General features: G+C 40.5%; 1 long non-coding RNA gene across 1 annotated transcript in view; it reads left to right on the top strand.

Annotated features, from left to right (window-relative positions):
• The first annotated feature begins 217 nt into the window (after positions 1-217).
• Positions 218-26,069, top strand: part of LOC123364540 — a 42,989-nt gene continuing 17,137 nt past the window's right edge. Inside the window, exons 1-2 of the long non-coding RNA XR_006577159.1 lie at positions 218-355; positions 775-937. This is a non-coding gene — a long non-coding RNA (uncharacterized LOC123364540). The remainder of the gene's footprint in view (positions 356-774; positions 938-26,069) is intronic.

The following is a 26,069-nucleotide window of genomic DNA, read 5'->3' as shown; positions in this document are numbered from 1 at the left end:
GGCTGCTAATTGCCCACTTTGCAGTGAGGACTGTGTGTGTGTGTGTGTGTGTGTGTGTGGGGGGGGGATAAAAGGGATTAATTCCAGGTCTGAGCAGTGGAGGTGAGTCCTCCAAGCAGCCTAGAGAGACTGTGTTGGGTTCAGCCAATCAGGGAAGGGTGGCAGGGAGCAACCAATCAGGGCCAGAGGTGGTCAGTTGCTGCTGGGAGCTCAAAGAGTCAGGACTGTGGGGTCTCTAGCAGGCTCAGAGTCCTGTGGCTCCATGGAGAGAGCAGCTGCTGGCAGGGACCAGAGGAGTGAGAGGGAGCTCCTGGTTGGCTGTTAGGACTGACATCCTGAGGCGAGGGTGAAGAAGGTGCTGAGGCTGCGGGGAAGTCGAGCAGATGGAGGGGATGCAGCACATTACTGCCATCTATGGGGTCCCTGGTCTGGGACCCGGAGTAGTGGGCAGGTCTGGGTCCCTGCCCAACTTGCCACTGGGGGAGTAGCTGGACTATTAGACTGTGATACGAACCCCCGGAAGGAGGGGACACAGATGGTGATACAGCCGGAGGGCTGAGTCACAAAGAGGGTGCTGCGGTTCCTGAGGCTGCGAGAGGGACTGCAGGCAGATGCAGTGATGCTGTGCAAGCCATGGACAAGGGGCGCCGGCCTCGAGCTAATCCTCAGAGCAACCAGGAGGAGGTGCCAGTCTGGCAGTGAATGATGCATCCCATGACAAAGATAAAGGCTAAGTTACTTAAGTGCTGATAGTCCTCCAATGTCTTCCCACAGTTCCTCCTATGTGGCCAGGATAGACAACTTCTCCCAGAATTCAGTGGAAAAGAATCATAGAGTGGCTCAGCTTATAGCAGCACAAAGAATCATGGGATATGACCCCAGAAGTCCCAGTGACAACATGGGGGAGCCCAGCACCAGCAAGAACACAGTAACTGAGGTATGGCTTTGCACTATAACTGCTCAGATGAGGCGAGGCTAACCTGGCTGCTCAGACCGGGGCTAACTCTGCAGTGAAGACATACCTTAAGAGTGCCTTCACTTCAGAGTTTTCAGTTTAACCACTGTTTGCCTTTCACAAATATTTAAGGGATGATTTATTTTTTCAGTACTGTGAACAAGAATTATTTAGCAAAGCAACACACGTTTTAACAATATTGAGAGTCACATAATGGAATCCTTGTAAACCAGCTGAAAATGGGTTTTTGGGGGTTCTATTTTTTTAATGTGAAATCAGAACGAAGAGTTGGTTACCACAGTATCTTTCTGAGAAGCTGGTATTTTTATATTCCATGTATGGTTTGAGATCTCTGGGTACTATAAGCCTTTTACTGCCTCAATTGAGAAGCAGTCGAAGACATAAAGAATTAATTTTCTTATAGGTATGGCATGAAATCTATTCCCTCTTAAAGAAATAACAAACTTGTTGACATTTAAATTAAAACTGTTAGATGTCTTTAAATTATGTGGTAAATGTAGGTGAAATTTTATAATTTTTTGAACTGCTGCTGACACGCTGGCTTCTCTCTGGAGCAGAACTGCCTTGGAAATAAGATGATGGTATCTCTATGTTCTCTTTCTCAGTGACAAAAGGTAGAAATATATACTTAATTCATCACCATTAGAAGGTAGATTTTCAAGCAATTGAGTTTGGGGATCTGATCCTGCAAACACTTATGCACATGCTTAATTTATGGCATGTGTCTCCAGGATCGAGGCCTACATGACCAATGGGCTTTTCCTATGTAATCTTCATAAACCTGGTATTATTATTATTTAACATTTATATTGTGTTTATGTATTACCTAGCCCTTCAACCAACTTGGGGTTCCATTGTGCTAGACACTGCATTCACTACTGGCATTTAGTATGACAAGGGAAAGTAGGGAAATGGATGTGAGTGGATGCAATGCAGGGAACATGCCTCAACCCCCAAAAGGGATAATCATAAGCAAGCAAAAAAAACCCAATTCCTGGATGCAAAGCTTACACAACTTGGAATACAAGTTAAAAACAAGTGTAAGCAAAGTTATATAGCATCAGTAGCAGAGGATGTGGAACTGGCAGTTGTCTGGCCAACCCAAGAGCCAATAGCCATTAGGAAGACTAATACACAAGTTCTCCTCTGCATAAAATTAACAAATTCCTGAGCTCCCTGATACATGCTGTGCATGCAGTTTTAGCTTCTTTGTGAGCTGACTATATAGCATCTGTGTTCTAATGGCAGTGGTAATAAAAAGTTGGGTCAGAAGGAGAGAATGGGGAATTCTTTTACCCAGGATTGAAATCATTCTCAAGAGCACATGTGTGGACTGGCATTTTTGTTGATCTTAAATCATGCAGTTTTTAAAATTTAATATACAATATTAGTTTTATTACATTAAATAATTTTACTTTTGCCATCTCCACACTGTTGTTTTGTTCTCCCGCTTTACTGTATCATGTCTGAAATTAGGGCTTGATCTAAAACCCTTTGAAGGCAATGGGAGTCTTTCCATTGGCTCCAATAGGCTTTATATCAGGCCCTGAGATTGTAAATTCAGGGCAGGATACCTGCACTGTGAGGTATTAGCATACTATGTAAAATACTACTAATAAGAACAACTAGACTGTGAGTTCTTTGGGTAAGGGATTGTCGTTTATTATGTACTTGTATAGTACTTAACACAATGGTGTCCTGGTTCTGACAGGGGTCTCCGGACATGACCAAAATATGAAAAACAATAATTGAAATCTAATACGTCAAGATAATATTATATCAATTCCAGAGACCTAAGGGGATTCACACAGCAACGATAAAGGATTCTTAAGTAGTGAACATAAAGCTTTTGCTGAGCAAATGATAAACTTCCATGCTATCGCAGAATGACTGTCAGTTCTTGTCTCACAATCTCTGAATGTGACTTTTTCAAAGAATTAATCTAACTGAACCGCCAAGAATAACTCATTTCAGGAATCACGATCAATGAACTCAGTTGAACCAGCCCAGCTGCCACCTACATCTCCAAACAGCTGAACCATTCATTCCAGACATAGTACCTTCCGTGTTGTCCATCGCACCTCTTCAAAATATGGGGAAAAGAACTGTTACAGCTTCAGAGAAGTTCACAGAAAGGTTGACACCAAAGATGTGTTTTTCCTTTCTTGATGTGCTAATTTTCTTTTCACATTTATAAACAGCGGCTGGTATAAATTTTGGCAGGATTGTGCTTCTGGGTTTATTTGCATCGTTAATGACAGTTAAGTAAAGTTTTTCCAAGAAGTTCAGATCATTTGTGGTTAGAGGCCATTGACATAACAGCTTAAAGAGTTTTGTTATTGCAAGATTTCTTTTTCCATCTATAACAATTTTTTTATTAAATGAAAATGCCTTTAAATAGGCAAAGTCTGCAATAACTGTATGACTAATTCTACCATTTGATTTGTATATGTATATTTCTAGATTTTTAAAGAAATATGCCAAGAAACAAGGTTGCAAAACCAACTAGAGTTTATTCATAATGGTCATCCATAAAAAAGAAATTGTCAGTTGTCTCTGTAACTGAATAATATTACTGCAGTATTTTCATTATTCACTAGGTAATCCAGATACCGACCACAGTGAACATCATGAATACCATGGTAATGTTATCAAAGGCAAAACTGGAACATTTTTAGAACAGCGGGCCAAATTTAGAGAACATGCAAGGGGTTAGGAATGTAAATTACAAATTAGTAATGGTTGTGAATCCAAGTGATTCTGGGATAATTAAGGAACTCTAAAGGTGTCTAAGTACATCAAAAGGGAGCCAAAGACAGTGTAACATATTTCTTCAGGGCTAAAAGAAGGTGTAAATTACACCAACTTAGACTCACTTTGGAATTTGACCCAAACATTGCATATCCAGTGCTTTGTAAATTCACAAAGCCAGATATCACAGGCTGTCAGTTTGTTAAATGTTTTAATTAAAGGGATTCTGTCAAGGTATTTCTCATGATTAAGAAAATGTTATATATAAAACAACTAGGGATGGGTGAACTCATTTTACCTAATTACAAACCCATTCAGACATCATTTTTGCACATGAAATATTACTGGCTTTTTGTTCTGTTTGGAAAGACTGAAAAAGGAACAGTCACAATAAAATCCAGTGATAAAATGAAGTGAAGAACAGAGCAGAGAAAGCAAGCAGTATGCAGGGGCGGCTCCAGGCCCCAGCACACCAAGCGCGTGCTTGGGGCGGCAAGCCGCGGGGGCCGCTCTGCGGGAGGTCCGCTGAAGCCGCGGGACCAGCGGACCCTCTGCAGGCAAATCGCCGAAGGCAGCCTGCCTGCCGTGCTTGGGGCGGCAAAAACCCTAGAGCCACCCCGGCAGTATGGATACAACATGAAAACTTTTGTGGGGGTAAGGAGACAGAAATATCAATACCATAATAATAATATTATAAGAGGTTCACAAACCCTCAGATTTCCAGTTTGCCCAGCCCTAATGATAATCCCTTGGGAAATGTAAACACATTTGTTCAGCAACCAAAAGTTTTTCTCCTTCATCCACTCACATGCTGGTTTGTTATTGTAATGTAGCTTATGTGTGCAGGTCTCTCTGACTAGATTAAAATAATTACTGAAGAGCTGATTTTATCAAATAGATTTTATAAGTAAAGATAACAGACTTTGCAAACAGAAATAGGAATTAAGTGGACATCAATTAAAAGGGCAGGTCAGCATTGAATTTTAAGCTTTTAAAAGCCTGTCTGTTAATTATCCTATGTCTCTTGATTATCTTCCATTATATCATACATGTTCTAAACTGGACAGGTCCTATTGGTACAAAATATTGGAATGACATTCAGATTCCAAAAAAATCTCAGTGTGGTATATTTTACCAACACATGAAGAAGAAAATTTCAGGTATAAGTCTGTGGCTTCTAACATCATTTTACCAAGGTTAAAATAACACTGTGATCTGGTCACACAACTTCTGCAACACAATTACTGGAGTGTGAGATTTGGCACAGATGTACATTGCCACTTCACAATGAGCCCGTAGGGAGAAATCAGGTTGCCTCTTGCTGAGGTGGATTGAAAATAAAAGGACTCCCAGTGAGTGGTTTTACATGTTTAGGCTTAGTGAGGGGTGCATAGAGCACTGGGCAATATAATTTTTTTAGCTCAGGGCACAGATGCAGATGTTGGTACACAGTATGTGCTTGACATCATACAGTTTATAATTTCCTGGGATCAACATTTCTTATGGCACTGGCAGATTTTTATGTTCTTCGTCAGGTCTTTTGATAATAACAAGCTACTAGATCTTTCAGTCTACTGCTCCCATGTAAATCATCAAACTACATGGTGTTCTTAGCTTTAAGCCCTATATCTGGGAAAACACGTAACTGACACCCCAAGAGGAGCACTGAGAAGGAATTGTGACTCAGAACCAAAATTCTTTCCCAGCTCTTCCCTTGCTTCGGGGGAAGTGTCTATCTATGGTATTTATATGGCCTCCATTACCACAGTATCTGAGTACCTCAAAAACGTTAATGTATCTATCCTCTCAACACTGATATCAGGTAGGGAAGTACTGTTAGCATTGTTTTACAGTCGGGGAACTGAGGCATAGGAACACTAAGAGAATTGCCCAAGGTCACAGAGAAAGTCTGTAGTCAAGCAAGGACTTGAACCCAGCTCACCAAGTCACAGACTAGAGCTCTAACCCCTGAATCATCCATTCCATTTACCACAGCCTTGAAAAAGCCGTAACTTACTTCACTCCTCCTATTGCTAGCTCAGTCATTCCGCCTCCCTCTCCGTCCTTTCTCTGCTCACCTGTTTTGGGAGCTGGAGTGTTGGGTATGCATCCTCTGCTCCCTCACCTCTCGCTGGCTAAGAGCCATGGTGTCTGGAACCCTAGTGCAGCTGCACAACGGGGCAAATATGTAGGTCTTTCTCCCCTGCATGTCTATGTCACGGCAAGTCACAGTCTGACCCACTGTGTGAAAGGGCACATCTACTGGGGCAAAGTTTTGGATATACTGTGCATACCTTTCAAATTACCAGCTACACACCTACTTCAGTCACTCTCCTTGTATGCTCTGGAGCTGTTGCGTGGAGAATTGTTGTTTTTGTTTTGCTTGTTTAGGAAGCCATCTTTCATACCTCAGTGCTGGAAAAACAGGTTCCGCTGGGTACTTGACTTTAACACTCTGGAAGTGCAAATTATGTGAATTTCCCATTTCCTTAAGCTCTCAGTTTCTACAAAGAGGGTTGCAAACTGATTGCGAACATTCTGGTGACATTGGCTCTGGAGGGAACAGTTTGGTTTCTGTTTCCTTTTCCCGTGTTTCTTTAATAGAAGGTTTCAGAGTTGCCCTATTGGAAACAGACCTAAAAACAAAAATACAGGGGCTCCAGCCGCTTCTCTTTTGCTCATGTCCCTTCCCTAACCCTCTACCACATGACCTACATACAATTACCTGTCTTTTTGGATAAAGCAGGCAGAGTCAAATCCTTCAGCCTTTACTCAGACAAAACTCCCTTTGACTTTACTTAACATATTTGAATCTAAAGAGTGGGTATTTGCTCATGAATATTTGTCAATATTGTAAGCATTAATCATACATACAAAATGTATTGCCTTGTTTATACATTTACACTTCTGAGCATGAAATCACATTTTCCACTTACAAATATCTTTTTCCTCTGGTCAGTACCTAGTCAAGCAAATCTCCCACTGGAAAACATGGCACACTTTGCGTGGCCCCATCTGACCATAAATATGGTAGCTTCCACCCCTCTGATGCTGGTATATGCGGACCAGGAAAAACAGCCGTCCCTGTACTCTCAGAAGCACAAGGACTTCTACTGCCTGGGAGGAGATTAAGGAAATAAGATAGGGAGGAAGTGAGATCAGGTCATGGACTGCTCCCATCCCTCTGAGATGTCCTGTAGAGTTGGGTCAGTATATACAGAAGAGTAATCCTGTGCAGAAGGAGCAACATTGCAAAAGACAGTGCTTCTTGTGACAAGTCTGCACTGCCTCTCTTCCCAGAACTGCAGCTAAAAAGCCATACTCTCCTAGGCTGTAGTCAGGTACAGAAGGACTTTATCTTACACTATCTGAGTAGTAGCTCTTCCTGCTACAGTGCCCCAGTCTTTGCCCCTGCGTTTGAGTTACATAAGCTTACATTAAGTTTCACCACCATTGATATCAGGGGTGCTGTTTGTTTGAAGACATCAACAAAGAAGATAGTCAATACTGACTGGGAGGGGGAAAGAGAGAGACCATTTTGATTATTTCATCTCTTCATAAATGAGCTGGAAGGATATCACAGAAAGGGGTAAATGTAAGGAAAGGAGAGAACTAAAAAAGGATGAAAAGTATGTAGAAGCTTAAAAAATACATTGTCATGTGCTGGTTTTCGTCTACTTGTTATTCTCTTCACGTGCCACAAGATGGCTCAGTGCAGAATGGCCTGAGCACAAAGTGAATTCCCAGAGGGTGCAATAGGTGAGGAAAACATTGGTGTTTCTCGTTCTATCACATTTCATAGGTGCTTGCTCATCCCCTCTTAGTGAAGAACAGACACACCCCTATGGCAAATTATAAACTGTACTGAGAAAATAGAAAGACTCAACTAAAGCTGGGCTGTGATTTAGGCCTGTGCTCAGACTAAACACCCTGTAGCCTCACAAAGTCAGAACATTATTGGCAGTTCTGTTTAGGTATATACATTAAACATGGAAATAGCTGATTAATTTGTAGGCAAATACACGTATGCCTTGGTTTTAAAAATAAACAGTTAGCAGTAGAAAATGGGTGGGGTGACTAAGTAGCTAAATGAAAGCCATTGCAAAGACTTTACGAGCTTAGAAAGTTAAAATCAAACTTTCTCACCCCTTTGAGACATAACATTTCTAAAAAGAAAATTCTGCTCACATTACAGAAGGGGGATGTCATGGGGTTTGACTGTCATTAAGGTTGAAATGAACTCTGTCACCCCGTTTAAATATTTAAAAACTGCAAAATCTCCTGATACAGGCAGATACATCATGAAGTGCTAAAAAAATGCAGCTGCCTTTGAAATTAAGCATTCATATTCCTGTTGTATCAGGTCACTTTGTTTCTGCAACCCATGAATTGTCTAAAGTACAGTATAGGGTAAGAAATAGTATAGTGGAGCCACTTCTCCGGTGAACTATCAAAACCTGGGTCTTTTTGTGTTTGAAGTGGTTCTCAAAGCCAGTTAAGATTTCTGGTTTCAACTAGTCCATTAGCTTTACTGATTTCCAAGAGATTGTGCATAGTACTGGTACATATGAGTGGCTTTTTGGCCATTACCAATCCGATTAATGTCCCATTCCATCTTGTTGTTATATTTTTGACTAAAGTTTCACAGATTTTAGAGTAACTTAAGGGGGCTTTTTCGATCTTCTCTCGCACGCTCTCTCCCATTTCCCTGCACAAATACAGGATTTCCTCTACCACCACTCCCCATCTGTAAAATAACTATTTGTCTTGATGCCACCAAATGTGGGCTCCTTTGAGGACTTCTACATATTATTTCACAGCCTGAGTTACTTCACTGTGTAACAGGGGGCTTGGAAGGCTGGGCAGCCTAGTGGTCGGAGCACTTGATTTCCAGCCCCATGCTTGTCAAGGTGCCTCAGTCTTTCAGGTAGGAGGATTTAGGGAGACTTAGGCCCTCCCACTCTATTGGTCCCAGCTCAGTGCCCTTGTAAGACAACCCCTGAGTAGGGGACCTCCAAGCGAGGAGTCTAAGTCGACTGCCCTGGGCTACTTCCTACTGCTATCCCTTCAGTTTGGGGTATGGCCCTATAATCCAAATCGCTTGTTTCTAATAATGCCTCCTCGTGGACTTTGAGGGGTGTCCTGCTGCAGGCCCAGGTTCCTCCAGACAGGGCAGCTGTAAATTTGGTGGGGTCAGAACCCCACAAGGTCTCCATGCTTTAGCACTCAATTTTGTCTTAGGCTGGGTGCTCCTAGGCCTCTTCTTCAGCCTTCTTTGGCCAAGGAGATGGTGCTTGTTCCCTGGTGACCCTTCCCCTCAGATAGGGGGACATCTGGCTCCTGCCTCTTTGCTACTCAGCTCTAAACTGAACCAGGTTCTCCACTTTTCTCTCCTTTCCAGGCCTGGCATTGGCTGCAGGTGTAATGGGGAGGGGCTAGCTGTGCCCAAAGGCTCTCTGTAGCCCCTTACATGCTGGCGGGCAGTTTCTCTGCTTCATCACATACTCTTAAAAGTATTCCTAATATATTATTGCCAACCCCAAATGTTCAAAAGTCATGAGTGCCAAAAAGATCATGAGATTAAATATCTATCTATCTATCTATCTTCTGTTTCATTACCTTCTAGATTTGGAGCCTTTCGGATGCACTCAGATTATCTTTTTAAACTACAGAGTTCCTCCATTTTTAGTTGTATTCAAAATACTGATTTAATTTAGAATACAAGTGTTCTTTAAAACCTACCCCTTAACATTTTCTTGTTTATGCTGCAGTGCTGCTCAGGAGATTTCACCGACACAGGGTAGAAGAAGGAAGTGGTAAAGAAGGAACAGGATGAACTTTAAAATGAAGGCTCAGTTTTCTAGATGGAGTTTGGTAATGAGGTGTGCTACGGAATCCATTTTTTTTCTCAGTCAATTCTGCTAAGTTCTCAAAGACAGTCTCAGTAAGAGCAGTGGTCTCTTGAGTGACTGAGAGTGGCAGATTCAGCTGGACACAGCCCTTGAGTGGAAGCAGGTGAAGAGCTCATTTAAAATTTTATCATAGGGCCTAATTGTACTCACAGTATGAGTAGCACAGAGGTGATGCTCCAGTCAGATTTCCCCCATCACAGGAGGAGAGAGCTGAGGGAGAGGGTGGTCAGTTGCCTCCAGGACACCATCTTCTCTCCAGGACCCCACTCGTTGTAGTGTTTGAAACCCATGGCCTGGAAGGGACAGGAGGGGAATGGCTAAGGATGAGCTCATATCATCCCCATGGACAGTGGTGGAAATGCTACCAGAAAATTATAGTAGCCTAATAATAGCAGGAAGCCACAATTATGCCCATCTACTTACATGGGACCTGATCCTCCAGCTCTCTCATGATTCATGCTTGCACAACTGGGCCCTTAATTCACCACAAAGGAAGTGCCGTGCAGCATCTAAATGCTCGAGCCTTCCACAGCCGTGTTCAGATAAGTTCTATTTTCTGTTACCTTTTAGAATTTTATTTACAAATGTATCAAGTAATTATGGGACTTTCCTTTAGAGAGAGGAGACCTCTTAGGACATGCTCTGTGTCTCACAGCACTAAGGCCCTAGGGGCCTAATCCTAAAACATGCAAAGCCCCCTGCAACTCATGTTGAAATTAATGGAGGTTGCAGGTGCTCAGGGGTATTAAGAAAATAATAATCACTGCAAATTTCCCTTCTAATGTGATTGTGTGGGGTCTGAGACAATATCAAATCATACACCATGTTTTGTCCTTCATGGCTTCCAGCTGTATGACATCACTTATCACTTTACCCAGATTTCTTCAAGCTAAGCCAAAAACCAAAGCAGATCCTGGGTCTGAAATCTAAACCTCTAATTACAACCAAACATCCTCTTTAATGAGTGACTCCAATTTTTATTACTCTTATTTTTGTGCTAGTGAGAAATGAATAAGAAATAAAGAGTTAAGGCAAAAGCTAAAACATGCATTAGAGAAAATAGTAACCAAAATGAGCACATCTGTGTCTTGAGCCCACATACTTTGTCTTTTAGTTATATGAGTAGTCCATACTTCAGTAAGTACTCCTAATGGGTAGGGTTTTCTTAAATCAATGGGATTACTCATGGGAATAAGGATTATCTGTATAAGGGTTTGCATGATTGAATTCAATTTATTTTTCCCAGAATGACTTGATTTGCATTTGTGGGTAAATGTGGGGTTTGCACATGCTCAAAAAACCAAAGCCCCTTTGAAAATCTGGGCAAGTGGCTTAAGTGATTTAACATACTTAATTTTTCCTGTTTATGGATCTGTATCTGATATAGCTTTTTGTTTCATGGATGTGTGTTTTATGCTGTCATTAAACTGTCTGTTTGTCTGAGTGGTATGTGAACACCTCCAAAATGTATAGAGTTTATACATAAAGATATAATTTTCTGCCTCACTTTCCAGTCAACAAGGAGTGGATTTTGTTAATTTTGCACTTATTTTGTTTAAAAAAAATTTTTTTTTGAAAGCTTCAGTGGAAGAGGTGGGTTTGCATTTTGCTGTGATGGTGCTGTGGTTCCTGGTCATTGTGAGTTCTTTTGCAAGTGAGTTCCAGTTATGTGGTCCAACTGCCTTGAAAGCTCTGTCTCCTGTACTACTGAATTTCATCTTGAGACTGGCAGTTCTCTTGTTCTTGTAGAAAGTGGCTAACACAGAAGGTTGTGATCACAGGGCATGAGGCCATCCCACAAATAACTTGGGCCAGTTCTACATATGGTTTTGAAGATGAGGGCCAAAACTTGAGTTTGACCTAATATTCAACAGGAAGTCAGCAAAGAGAGTGGAGCAATGAAGTGATGTGGTCATAACAACTGATGGTGCTCAGTAGATGGGCTGTTATGATCTGAACCAATATTTTTAAGGTTGGTGGTTTCATACCTAGATAGAAGAACTACAGTAATAAAACTTGGTGGTCATGAAGGCATGGATCACGGTGACCAAATCTAAATATGAATGCTGAGACTTAATGATTTTAGGGCAGGTGCTCTGGATGAAGAGAGATGCTATAGAGTTGGTGAGATCTTCAAAGTGCTTTCCTCTGCTCACCATCTAATGTGGTATTCTGTATGTGACTATGTCAGTGCAGTTTAGCTGGCCTGCTAGATAAGGTCAAGGAAGTAGGGGGCAGTGGGAGAGGGAAGAAAAAGAAGAGCTTAGCAAAAAGGGGGAGTGGAAGGAAGGAAGAGAGGAGCAAATAACTAAAAGGAGACAAACAATGGAAAGAAAAATAAAAAAATATGTAGATGGGAGTAAGACAAAGATATGGAAGAAGAGAAAGAGAAAAGAAAGGACAGTGTTAGGTGAGATAATTTTGTTTGATTTATTTATATTTTTACATTTTATGGTGTATGCTGGAAGACAACGAGAGCTGAAAAGTGGGAGAGTCCACTTTAAGTCCTGGGAGGAGTACATAGGCTGATTGCAACATGGGAGAGAATTTCAAGTCAATTGTTGCCCAGGGTGGGTGAGAAGTGCTTTCAGAGTTAGTCTGGCCTTGGAGGGAGGACCATACCAGTACTTTTATTTTCCAGTTTGAATATTGATGTGGGTGTATAATTTTACACACACACACACACACACACAGAAATGAAATAGGTAGCATGAAATGAACTTATCACAAGTTTTCATGATGGCTGGATGATCTATCTTTGAGCATGTATGTGTGTGTGTGTGAGTTTATGTTTATATATATATATATGAAAACATATATTGAACATTTCTCATTGGAGATTCCATCTCTGGAAAAACCATTCCCAGAGAGCAGCTATCAGTGGCTCACAGTCAAGCTGGAAGGGCATATCAAATGGTGTGCCACAGGGATTGAACCTGGGTCTGGTTTTGTTTAATATCTTCATCAATGATAGATAATGGCATAGAGAATGCATTCATAAAGTTTGCGGACCGTACCAAGATGGGAGGGGTTGCAAGTACTTTGGAGGATAGTATTAACATTTAAAATGATGTAGACAAATTGGAAAAATGGTCTGAAGTAAATAAGATGAAATTCAAAACGGACAAATGCAAAGTACAAGTAGGAAGGAACAATCAACTGCACACATACAAAATGGGAAACTTAGGATGGAGTACTGCAGAAAGGGATCTGGGGGTCAAAGCAGATCACAAGCTAAATATTAGTCAACAGTGTAACACGGCTGCAAGAAAAGCAAACATCAATCTGGGATGTATTAGCAGCAGTGTTGTAAGCAAGACATGAGAAGAAATTCTTCTGCTCTATTCCATGCTGATTAGGCCTCAACTGGAGTATTGTGTCCAGTTCTAGTTGCCACATTTCAGGAAAGATATGGACAAATTGGAGGAAGTCCAGAGGAGAGCAAGAAAAAATGATTAAAGGTCTAGAAAACATGACCTATTAGGAAAGATTGAAAGAATTGGGTTTGTTTAGTCTTGAGAAGAGAAGACTGAGAGGGGACATGATAACAGTTTTCAAGTCCATAAAAGAATGTTAAAAGGAGGAGGGAGAAAAATTGTTCTCATTAACCTCTGAGGATAGGATATGAAGCAGTAGGCTTAAATTGCAGCAAGGGAGGTTTAGGTCGGACATAAGGAAAACCTTCCTAACTAACAGTGTAGTTAAGCACTGGAATAAATTGCCTGGAAAGGTTGTAAATTGTAGAGGCTGTAAAGAGGCTTTTAGACAAACACCTGATAGGAATTGTCTAGATAATACTTAGTCCTGCCATGAGTGCAGGACTAGACTAGAAGATCTCTCAAGGTCTTTTCCAGTCCTATGATTCTATGATATATCTATGTACCATGAAAAAAAAAACTAAGTTAATTTGATATCTTAGTTTGAAACTTTAAAGCATAAAAGTCAGTAATCCCAAGTTATTATTCACAGCAACTTTAAGACACCTCTTCATGTTCAGACACAATATATGGTTTTGTTGTATATCGTATTAAAATTGGGATCAGTGTATAATGTGGCAGGGCTGTGTTTGATGTGGGAACTGCCACTATAGATTTCCTAACTTTTGTGCATTAAAATTTCAATTTTAATACTTTGCATTTTCATTTAATTTTGTATTTAATTTAGATTTTAATATGGAAAAGGAAAAAAGAAAATAGAAAAAACAAAAAGAAATGGGTAAAGATCAGCAATCAGCACATTCAGATTAAATCACAGTTCCAGAGTGTGGGAAATTTTTCAAAGGAGTTGATGTGGGGTGGGGATGAGGGAAAGCAGAGAGTTTATCAGATATGCTGGTCCCTTGCTGATGTTATCTTTATGGTGGCGGAATTCAAGTAGTTGTGCAAGACAGGGAATGATTGGATTGGCCTGTGGAGAGTTCTAAGGCTGAAGGTGTGTCAGTGGATATCTCTATCTGTATGCATGTTTTGTTGTTTCACGTATGTATGTACCTATCTTGAAGTTTTATACCAAACCATTCTGAGTTATCTGAGAACACAGAAAACATCTGAGGAATTGTCCTAAAGTGTAAAACCAATAGTTTTCTCTGTGTTTGGAAAAACTTGCAAAATAGCTGCATGCACTTGCTTTGCCTTGCCATAAAATTCCTCTCTAGGCAGAGCATGAGGGCCAAATCTTGCTCACCTTAGACTGATAGTTGCACCCAGATCTATTGGCGTAAGCGTAACAACTACAATGTTGCCATTTGATTTTTGTATTGTTTATAGAGTGTTCTAATGGTCAGAATACTTAATTTCTTTGTCTATAGTGTAAATGCACTGTGGTGGGAAAAATACCCCCCAGTCCTGTTTGGTGGTGGTTTGTGACTGCCAAGTGCCATCTAGTTTCTCTCAGAAAACACAGGGTAATTTTAATCGAGATATTGATCTTTCATGAACTGAAACATCATTAGTCCAGATAAAGGAAGACTTGAAATATTTGAAATGAATTGTATTTGATCAAATTACTGTTGTTTAATGAGAGCCAGTACAAGCATCAGAAGGTGTGAGAGATTCTGCATCTGCTGCAGTCTCTGGCAAACCAACACTGACATCAGTGGCAGGAGGAGTAGGACCATGGACCTTATTCTGAGGAGCTAATTGTCAAACTAGACACAGACAGTACAAATCAGGCATACATAATATACCGGTATATGTTTCCTTAGACTCCAATTCAATGAAGCAGTTAAGCACATGCTTAACTTTAAGCATGTGAATAGTCCTGTTGACCTAAATGGGCTTGAAGCTTTACTTGAAGCTAAGCACACATTTATGTGCTGTGTTGGATCAGGGCCTTACGGACCAAACTTAGTGCAGTTCCTTTAGACCAGTGTTTCCCAAACTTGGGACGCTGCTTGAGTAGGGAAAGCCCCTGGCGGGCTGGGCTGGTGTGTTTACCTGCCACGTCTGTGGGTCCGGCTGATCGCGGCTCCCACTGGCCGCAGTTCACTGCTCCAGGCCAATGGGAGCTGCTGGAAGCAGTGGGGGACTGAAGCATGAGAAATTGAGGCCCAACATTTTTTGGGAAAGGTATAAGTCACTGTAAATATAACGGAAAGTGCCTTTTCAATGATGCAGGTAATAAATGTGCCAGTAGGGTGACTCCATGATGTAAACATGCTGTTCATTGCACAGACACACAAGGAAATTTATCTGTAATACAGTTAAAAAAAAAAAGAGAGAGAGAGAGAGACAAATCTATTAGTGCACAATAGATAAAATATTTAAATGGCTATAGCTGTACAGGCATGGAAATAGAGATATTAATCTGATGTGCATGCATGGACTGTACATCTTTATACTAGAGTTGCGACATAAATGACCCCATTAAATCCTGTTATTTTCCTAATCCAATAAGTGCTTAATCTCATTGCAAGTGTTGGAAATAATTATTCATTTATACACTTGTTTTTGCCACACATTTGATGTCAACAAGGAGTGTGCCTTTGACCAATCAGTTAAAACAGCTGGTGGATAAAGTAGTGAATGAGGATCAAGACTATGCTATTCATAGAAGAAAGATTGTTGATGCTTTCCTTTGGTCTGAGATGTTGCTGCATATACAGAAAGAGACATTTTATTACACATAGAGGAAAAACTCTGTGAATCATATTCCCTCCTGCACTAAGATCCATTCAAGACAAAAGGTGGAGAAGGAGGGTGTCAGGGAGCCATAACCAGCTGTATGATTCTCAAGCTGCCCCAGCAGAGCCCTCTGGATTGCTCTATTATTTATGACATCTGACTGGTCTCTGAAGAACTGCACAGCAGCTGTAGATTACTGTAGGAAAGTTCTGCCCTCTTCCTACCCCCTCCAACATATAACTCATCTCTACACCAGGTTGGGGTGAGGGTAGTTGGTGTAGGAGCCAGCTGTGCATGCACCAGTTGAGAATTCCTCTTCAGTGGGGAAATTTTTAGCCTGCAGTGAGATTTCAGCTCCTTTGCACTGCTCAGGCAGCACAAACCAGGACAGAGGCAGAAAATCTGTCCTGGCAATTACCTTTGGCTGCACTGAGATTCAGGAATGTATCTTGTTTCTGCCTACAAGCTCTGGACAATGATGTATTTTTAGGTGAGTTCAGACCAGTTTCACAAGTTTCCTGAATCCTCCTTCTCCCCAGTTTGGGGTATTTGAATACCTAATGGAGATTGTTGTTGTGCACTTTAGGACCATCTTTGGAACTACTATCCCATCTACTAAGGCTTCTAGGTTCCAGTCCTTTGAGGTGCTGAATGCCTCCTGTGAAGAGCTGAGCACACTCAGTTCCCACTGACTTCACCATTAGCGGGCAGCATGATCACACAGTCTTGAGCAGGTCTGGTACAATTTTCAGTGGAAGGCAGTGCCACACGCATATGCTGTAGGAAGGCAGACATACAGACATAGCATGAGATACATGTAGAGATGTTTTCATCCTAATTTGGCCCTCTGTTAACAATCCTTAGTACAGATGTAGAGACACATATATGTGGATATGTAATTAAGCAACTGTACTCTACCTTGTCAGAAGTACAGAAAAAATGTAAGATGTTTTGCTGCCACTTCTATACAGCAGAACAAAATGCAGCCATAAAAACCAGCTCCATTTAAGAAACGAAACATTTAAAAGGCTAAGGATCACTTCACAGTGGATCAGCATGAAACTATTTTTAACACATTTGTTTCTGTAGTGGTGACATACCGTATCAGCAAACTTCACAGTTCTGAATGGCACTCAGGTTCACTATTACACCTGTGTAGAATGGTTGCATAGTGTTAGTAACTAAGGCTGTAATATAATACATGTCGGAACACTGGCAAGCTCTATTACTGCTACAGATATTTTCCTTTGCACAGCCATGCTTTTTTGTATCAGAGATTATTTCTGTACTTACACTGACACACATTTTTACTAAGGGGTTTAGCTGTATGTGTAGCTGAGATTTTCCTATGCTACATGCAAGCTGTGGATGTACTCTACTCCAAAATTTGACAGTGGGAAAATGAGGGGTGTATTGGTTCAGAGTTTATAATCAGTGTGTTCCAAGGTGTGATTGTTTGGGCAATATCACTCTGAGATTTCATTTAGTAAGGAGTTTGATCTATGTGTAGCCAAGGCAGCTCAGCTCAAGTCAGATAGATCTTAGATAAGCCCAACTTACAACTAGCCAGTAAAAACTGGTATACCTCATGGATATTCTATTCTAAGGAGAGTGGACAAGACATTCTGCAAGGGACAGAGGGACCACAGGGCAGCATGCTGCTTCCAGGAGCAAAGACAAGGATATCATCCAAAGGATAAATACGATTCTGAGGTCACTAGGAGAGACTCTACACTGGAGATCTACATTGGCACCAATTATCATAGGGGTATCCGTGTTAGTCTGGTTCTGTAGAAGCAGCAAAGAATCCTGTGGCACCTTATAGACTAACAGACGTTTTGCAGCATGAGCTTTCGTGGGTGAATACCCACTTCTTCGGATGCAAGTAGTGGAAATTTCCAGGGGCAGGTTTATATATGCAAGCAAGAAGCAAGCTAGAGATAACGAGGTTAGTTCAATCAGGGAGGATGAGGCCCTGTTCTAGCAGTTGAGTGAAAACCAAGGGAGGAGAAACTGGTTCTGTAGTTGGCAAGCCATTCACAGTCTTTGTTTAATCCTGAGCTGATGGTGTCAAATTTGCAGATGAACTGGAGCTCAGCAGTTTCTCTTTGAAGTCTGGTCCTGAAGTTTGTTTGCTGCAGGATGGCCACCTTAAGATCTGCTATTGTGTGGCCAGGAAGGTTGAAGTGTTCTCCTACAGGTTTTTGTATATTGCCATTCCTAATATCTGATTTGTGTCCATTTATCCTTTTCCTTAGAGACTGTCCAGTTTGGCCGATATACATAGCACATATCTACACCAGCGACACCATCACAGGACCTAACCAGATCAGCCACACCATCACCGGTTCATTCACCTGCACGTCCACCAATGTAATATATGCCATCATATGCCAGCAATGCCCCTCTGCTATGTACATCGGCCAAACTGGACAGTCTCTAAGGAAAAGGATAAATGGACACAAATCAGATATTAGGAATGGCAATATACAAAAAACTGTAGGAGAACACTTCAACCTCCCTGGCCACACAATAGCAGATCTTAAGGTGGCCATCCTGCAGCAAACAAACTTCAGGACCAGACTTCAAAGAGAAACTGCTGAGCTCCAGTTCATCTGCAAATTTGACACCATCAGCTCAGGATTAAACAAAGACTGTGAATGGCTTGCCAACTACAGAACCAGTTTCTCCTCCCTTGGTTTTCACTCAACTGCTAGAACAGGGCCTCATCCTCCCTGATTGAACTAACCTCGTTATCTCTAGCTTGCTTCTTGCTTGCATATATAAACCTGCCCCTGGAAATTTCCACTACTTGCATCCGAAGAAGTGGGTATTCACCCACGAAAGCTCATGCTGCAAAACGTCTGTTAGTCTATAAGGTGCCACAGGATTCTTTGCTGCTTCATTGGCACCAATGATGTTGCATCTGGCACTGTTGCAGAGATCCTGGAAGACTTAAGGGAAGTGGGAAGGGAGCTGAAGGAGAGGAGTATCTAGGCTACGTTCTCAGAAATCCTTCCTTCCCTTGAGTGAGAGAAAGGAAGCAGAAGATATCGGAAGTGAACACAGAGGCTGCTCTAGCTATAAGGCAGCTCCATCATATTTGAGTGGTGCTGCAACACTGCGCACCGGGTCGCAATGCCACTCACTCAAATATGGCCTGGCCACCCTATGGCATGACATTGTTACCTGTTACAGAGTCATAGACGATTCAGAATCACAGCTTAAAAGCATATGAGTTAAAGTTCTAACTAATAAAACTAAAGATGGGGTACTGGCTGTCATCTGTTACAGAGTACCAAATTCCACTAGTGAACAGGATGAACTGCTTCTTAGCATGTGTCTATAACTGGTAGGAAATAAAACTGTGTTATTGGGGTAACTTCAGCCAGGGAGACATTTACTAGTCATCTTATGCAGCCAGTATCAAAATTTCATTGGAGTTTCTAAGAATAATAGATCTTAATTTCTTAATTCAATTTCTTAACACAGTCAACACGGGGCGGGGCGGGGGAACTCAATATTTGACCTTATTTAATCGACAAAAAAAAGTCAATTGTTGACTTAATATCACAATCTGGTTACAGTTACTTTGTGCAAACAGAATATAGCACCAACTAGTAATATGTATACTTGGAACTTCATTGAGGCGCATTTTCCGAAGCTTAAAGCAATTGTCAGCATAACTGACTGGAAATGTAAATTAAAATTGGGGAGTGTTAATAAAATTTTGGAATTGTTCAAAGAATCCTACTTGATGCCCAAACAGCCATGATTCCACATGCACAACGAAAAGTTATGATGGGCAAGAAGTCATCAAACATAAAAGCAAATGTGGAAGCAACAATAAAACATTAAAAATCAATATGTAAAGGATGGAAAAAAAGGGAAGTAAATGGCAATGAATATAAGTTCCAAGTTAAAAAATGTAGTTGGCTGATAATGGAAGCCAGAGGAATCAATGCAATATCAGTGGCAAATATGGTTAAAGATGTTGTTTTTGAACATATTAGGAACATATAGAAAAAACCTAGATTAGATAGGTCTATTGCTAGATGCAGATGATAAAATTATAAAAAAGTGATACATAAAAGACAAAAATGGTCAATAGATATTTTTTCTGTATTTTGGAACAAAACACAAGAGGCTATTCCATATGATATTGTGGTTGGAATAGAAAGTTTATCATCTGTAATAAATGAGGATGTGAGGCAGCATCTGCTAAAGTTAAACATTTTCAAGTCAATATGCCAGACAACTTACACCTTACAGTCTTAAAGAATCGAGCTGAGGAGCTCTCTTACCCAATAAAGATAATTTTTAATAAAACTTAGAAAACTGTAGAAATTCCAGTGGACAGGAGGACTGCCAACATAGTTCCAATATTTCAAACGGGTAAAAAGAGAACTATAGGCTGATTAGCCTGCTATCACCCCCAGATGAAATACTGGAATGGTTAATTTGGGACTGTAGCTGTGTTTTAGCTAACAATTAAATAAAAATAATAAAAGAAAAAATAAAAGAGAAAAATATAAAAATATAATTAATTCCACTCGCATGGTTTCATGAAAGGTAGATCAGGTCAAAAAAAGGCCTGGTCTACACTACAGGGTTAGGTCAAATTTAGCCACGTTATGTCAATTTAAAAATGAATGCATCCACACAACCAACCCCATTCCGTTGACCTAAAGGGCTCTTAAAATTGACTTCTATACTCCTCCCTGGCAAGAGGAGTAGTGCTAAAATCAACTTTGCTGGGTCAAGTTTGGGGTAGTGTGGACGCAAATCGACGGTATTGGCCTCTGGGAGCTATCTCAGAGTGCTCCATTGTGACCACTCTAGACAGCACTTTGAACTCCGATGCACTAGTACACAGGAAAAGCCCCAGGAACTTCTGAATTTAATTTCCTGTTTGGTCAGTGTGGCGAACTCAGGAACACAGGTGACCATGCAGTACCCCCAGAATCATAGAGCGTAGAATGTTTCTACGCTCCCCCTATCATCTCCATCCCTGAGTTTATCGCAGATTAGAAGGTGAAAAAAATGCACTCACGATGTCTTGATGTCTGAGCTCATGCAGTCCTCCCACACTGATAGGGCACAGCTTAATGCATGGAGGCATTCAGTGGCAGAGACTAGGAAAGAATTAAGTGAGCACGAAGAGCAGAGGCAGGACATGATGCTGAGGCTAATGTGGGAGCAAACGGACATGATCAAGCATCTGTTGGAGCTGCAGGAAAACCAACAAGAGCACAGACCCGCACTGCATCCACTGTATAACTGCTTCCCCTCCTCTCCATGTTCCATAGCCTCCTCACCCAGATGCCCAAGAATGCTGGGCATTTGGGGGGAGGCTCCGGGCACCCAGCCACTCCACTAAAGAGGATGGCCCAAGCAACAGAAGGCTGTCATTTAAACAGTTTGATTTTTAGTGTGGCTACAATAACCAGTGTGGTCTTGTCCTTCTCTCCTCCCCCACCCCACCCGGGCTACCTTCTCCATTATTTCATTTTTTTTAATTAATAAAGAAAGAATACATGGTTTCAATACAATAGTTACTTTATTTCGAAGGTGGGAGGGTGGTTGGCTTACAGAGAATAAAAATAAAAAAGGGGGTGGATTTGCATCATGGAGAAATACACACAACTGTCACACTGAAGCCTGGCTAGTCATGAAACTGGTTTTCAAAGCCTCTCTGATGCACAGCGCGCCTTCCTGTGCTCTTCTAATTGCCCTGGTGTCTGGTGCGAAATGATTGTCTGCTGTTGCGTTCACAGAGGGAGGGGCGACTGATGACATGTACCCAAAACCACCTGCGACAATGTTTTTGCCCCATCAGACATTGTGAGCTTAACCCAGAATTCCAATGGGCTGCAGAGACTGCGGGAACTGTGGGATATCTATCTACCCACAGTGCACCGCTCCGTAAGTCAGTAAGTCGATGCTAGCCACGGTAGTGAGGACACACTCCTCCGACTTAATGCGTTTAGTGTGGACATATGCAATCGACTATATAACATCGATTTCTAAAAATCAACTTCTATAAAATCAACCTAATTTCGTAGTGTAGTCATACCCCAAAACTATAGTGTTTTTTTTACAGGATTACAGGCCTGATTGATAAAGGTAACCGTGTTGGTATAGTATATTTGGTTTTCTCTGAAGCATTTGACAACATGATATTTTGATTTAAGAATGTGTGTTGTATGGAATTAATAAGGCACACATTGGATGGCTTTAAAACTGGCTTACGGACAGACTCAAAATGTAGCTGTCAATGGAGAGGTATCAATCAGTGGGGCAGCTTCTAGCAGGGTTCCCCAGGCATCAGTTCTTGGTTCAAAACTATTTAATATTTTTATTAATCTTTTAAACAGTGATCTCAAAACTTTGTTGGAAAAGTGTGCAGGTGACACAAAGATTGGTGGGGTAGTAAATAATGAAGAGGATAGCTTACTGTTACAGAGTGATCTGAATCACCTGGTTAAATGGTCACAATCCAACAAAGAGATTGGCCACAACATACTGGTTGGGTTAGACTGGTGTTCTGAGGTGGTACAAAGAATCTTTTTCAGAGTGGTAGCCGTGTTAGTCTGTATCAGCAAAAAGAACACGGAGTACTTGTGGCACCTTAGAGACTAACAAATTTATTTGAGCATAAGCTTTTGTGGGCTAAAACCCACTTCATCGGATGCATGCAGTGGAAAATACAGGAGGAAGATATATATACACAGAGGACATGAAAAAATGGGTGTTGCCATATTAACTATAACGAGAGTGATAAGTTAGGTGGGCTATTAGCAGCAGGAGAAAAAAAACTTTTGTAGTGATAATCAGGATGTCCCATTTCCAACAGTTGACAAGAAGGTGTGAGTAACAGTAGGGGAAAAATAGCATGGGGAAATAGCTTTTACTTTGTGTAATGACCCATCCACTCCCAGTTTTTATTCAAGCCTAATTTAATGGTGTCCAGTTTGCAAATTAATTCCAATTCTGCAGTTTCTCGTTGGAGTCTGTTTTTGAAGTTATTTTGTTGGAGTATTGCGACTTTGAGGTCTGTAATTGAGTGACCAGGGAGGTTGAAGTGTTCTCCAATTGGTTTTTGAATGTTATAATTCTTGACGTCTGATTTGTGTCTATTTATTCTTTTGTGTAGAGACTGTCTGGTTTAGCCAATGTACATGGCAGATGGCCATTGCTGGCACATGATGGCATATATCACTTTGGTAGATGTACAGGTGAACGAGCCTCTGATAGTGTGGCTGATGTGATTAGGTCCTATGATGGTGTCCCCTGAATAGATAAAATATTTCCATCAATAATAATAGCAATGCACAGATAGGAAAAGTAATTTAAATGCTGCTTGAAAACTTAGAGTTTGTTTTAAAGATATTTACATGATGTATTTTAACATGTGATGTTAACAATTTGTGTTTTAAATTTTAAACTTTAACATTTTGAATCTCAACATCTACTATCATTAAATAACTATTGTGTAGTCTAACCCTCCTGTAGTTTCCCACAACTCTGAACATTTAAATTGATAAAAATAGGAAAAAATGCTTAGAAACCATAATTTTGCATAAATGTGAATAAGAGAGAAAGAAAGAAATGTTTAAAACAAATCATCAATAGTATTGGTTGAAATTATAAAAATAAATTAAAATTGAATTCTGTCAAGCCTGTTTGTGTAGAGTGAAAGATGGGTAAAATCATAGGTTATGTAAAAATATTCCTTACCTTTCTCCCCTCTGCATGCTGTATAAACCAGTTGATGAAGAAAAGCCATATGGATGGTCCTTCCCAAACTTAACTGACTAATGTCCATTGTGGTCACAACAGTATGTGGGAGATCACATTAAGATTTTGGGGAGGATCAGCAAGATGATTGCTTGGGCCACTCTCTGTGCCCTCAGATTTAACTGACTCATGGTATTAATGTAGGTTCCATGACTATTTGTAAAGATTTTAAAAAGATTTTCAAATGACAATTTTTCTAATAAGGTGAAGATTTAAGGTCTCCTAGGCACCAATCTACCATCATGTGGGGGTACATTTTCAGAAGGGCAGTCTTCTTTTGTGTGCACAGTTTAGACCTGCAAAACTTTCTGCCTCATTTTTGCATGTGCAATTCAATTATGGATGGAAATGTAAGTAATTGCATCATTCACTACCTGTCAGTTCAAGTCAGGTAATTAGAATTACAACTATTAATGTGCAAATCTTTGTAAAGGTATAAATATGAGGCAATATGTTTTGCTGGTCTAAATTGCACCTGTAGACAGGAAGGCCTGGCATTAGCCTATTGGAAATATTCCATTTTGGGTGACTTGGCCAATGACACAGAGGGAGTCAATGCCAGAGCCAGAATTAAAATGGAGAAATCCTTTACTCTGCCATTTGCTTAGTCTATTAATTAATTCTGCTTTACATTATTGAGCTGCCTCTTCTTGTGGTCAAAGGCAGCACTAGCTGCTCAGCAGTGAAGAAATTTCATCTGCAAACAAGCAGCCAGGTGGGGGCTTGCAGTCACCTTAGTGTCATTGTCTGAAGCCTGGGCACCACCCATTCACTAGCTGTTAAATGGTCTTGGCCCCACCTAAAACAGAGATCACAGCCACAGATCTTCACAAATCTAAGAGCCACTTTTAAAGAGTTGTGGGAGGAAGACCATGAATAACCTAGGATATTTAGGAAAATTTATGATGACTTAACTTTCCTGGTGATTGGTTTGCATCAATAAGAATATCTCTGCAACAAAAAGAGCAAGACACTTACTTAAAAAATCCCCACAGGAATAAGATTAGCCTTGACATTTACAGAGTCCCAGATAATTAGGGGGAGGGCTGCAGTCATGGGTTTTGTGGGTCCCAAAGGCTGGCAGTATGAGACATTATATTAAACATTTTGAGACCTTCATGATCCATTCTGCATTAAAGAAGATTTACAAGAGCCTCGGAGTATGCTTGAAACATTTGACTGAGAATCAGTCTGCGGACTTTCTACTTTTTTTTAGCGTGGCTTCTCAAGGGCATGATTAAGGAATCAGCCCTTCAGATTGATGGAAAAATAAAGAAATTGAAGAAGAAATGAAAGACTATATTATGGACTTTTTCCTGCAGTCCCATGATGTCTCCAAAATTAAGTGATTTTGGCAGATAATTTCTGCTATGAAGCATGTGGCTAGCCAGAAGGCTATTAAGCAAGAATGATGCTGTAATATAAGCATAGCGGATTCTTATAAAGTGTATCTTTCTCCCATTCAAAGTATATGATGAAAAATGATGTGTCCAGAGTGTTAACAAATTATAACGAAGTATAAACTCTCCTTATATGTAATACTAAAATCTCTTCAGCATAGTAAGTCATGGTTTGATATTTTTTATCTTTCATTTCCTATTTATAGTTTAATAATTAATTTTGAATATATCCCTTATCTAATCATGGATAGTAAAGTAAGATGACTGTATGAACAGTATATTTCTGGTCAGCTAAACTTGCGCATGGTGTGTGCAAAATGCATCAATGTGAATGCAGAATTCTGATGGTGTAGTGTTTTGCATTCACTTTGCACTGACATAAAAGACTTCACAAGGTGGAAGACAATAGAGCAATTAGACTCCGTCTTTCTGCGTGATGTGTGTGTGTATATATATACATAATGTATACACACATGTATATAAATAATAAGCACAATGTATATACATACATTTTAGAAACGGATGAACTATTTACAGGAGGCAGTTTGTCCAACAAATTTCACCGTTTGAAGTTCTATGAATTATTTGTGATTAGATTTCATTTTTTATTAATTTGGTCATAATTCAAAGTAATTCAGTAAATGTTTTCTGCAAACAAATTGCAACCTACAGATTGCTCAAGAATTGTGTTAATCATTGTGTGATTGGTCACCTTACTGATTGGTCATGGTATTGATTCTGTTCTTTGCTTGGATGAGTGTAAATAGGATAACATTCTAAAGAGCATGACCATTCACTGGTCCTTTGATTCTGTTAGGAAGAGTGTTGGAGCAGTTTTTGGGGTAAGAAAGAGTTAGGCTGGCGCTACAGGAAATTTTTGGATGTTTTAACCCTTTTTCTTTCAAAGCCACTTCAATCAGGATTCAATATATGACCATATCCTTTCAAGGTTTATCTACTTGCTTCTGTGCCAGAGAGTTGGCCAGGAGCATTGTGTGGTATTAGCTGCACAGAGTGTGATGCTGGTACTTTTAACTGCATTAGTGCACAGAATCTGGCCTTGGATTTTTTAAAACACAGTCACTTCTTAGGGTGCTGCTGGTATTAG

This window comes from Mauremys mutica, chromosome 2, assembly GCF_020497125.1.
Source record: "Mauremys mutica isolate MM-2020 ecotype Southern chromosome 2, ASM2049712v1, whole genome shotgun sequence".
Classification (NCBI taxonomy): Eukaryota; Metazoa; Chordata; order Testudines; family Geoemydidae; genus Mauremys; species Mauremys mutica.
The sequence above is the reverse complement of the archived record's forward strand: the minus strand, read 5'-3'. Positions and strand labels throughout refer to the sequence as shown.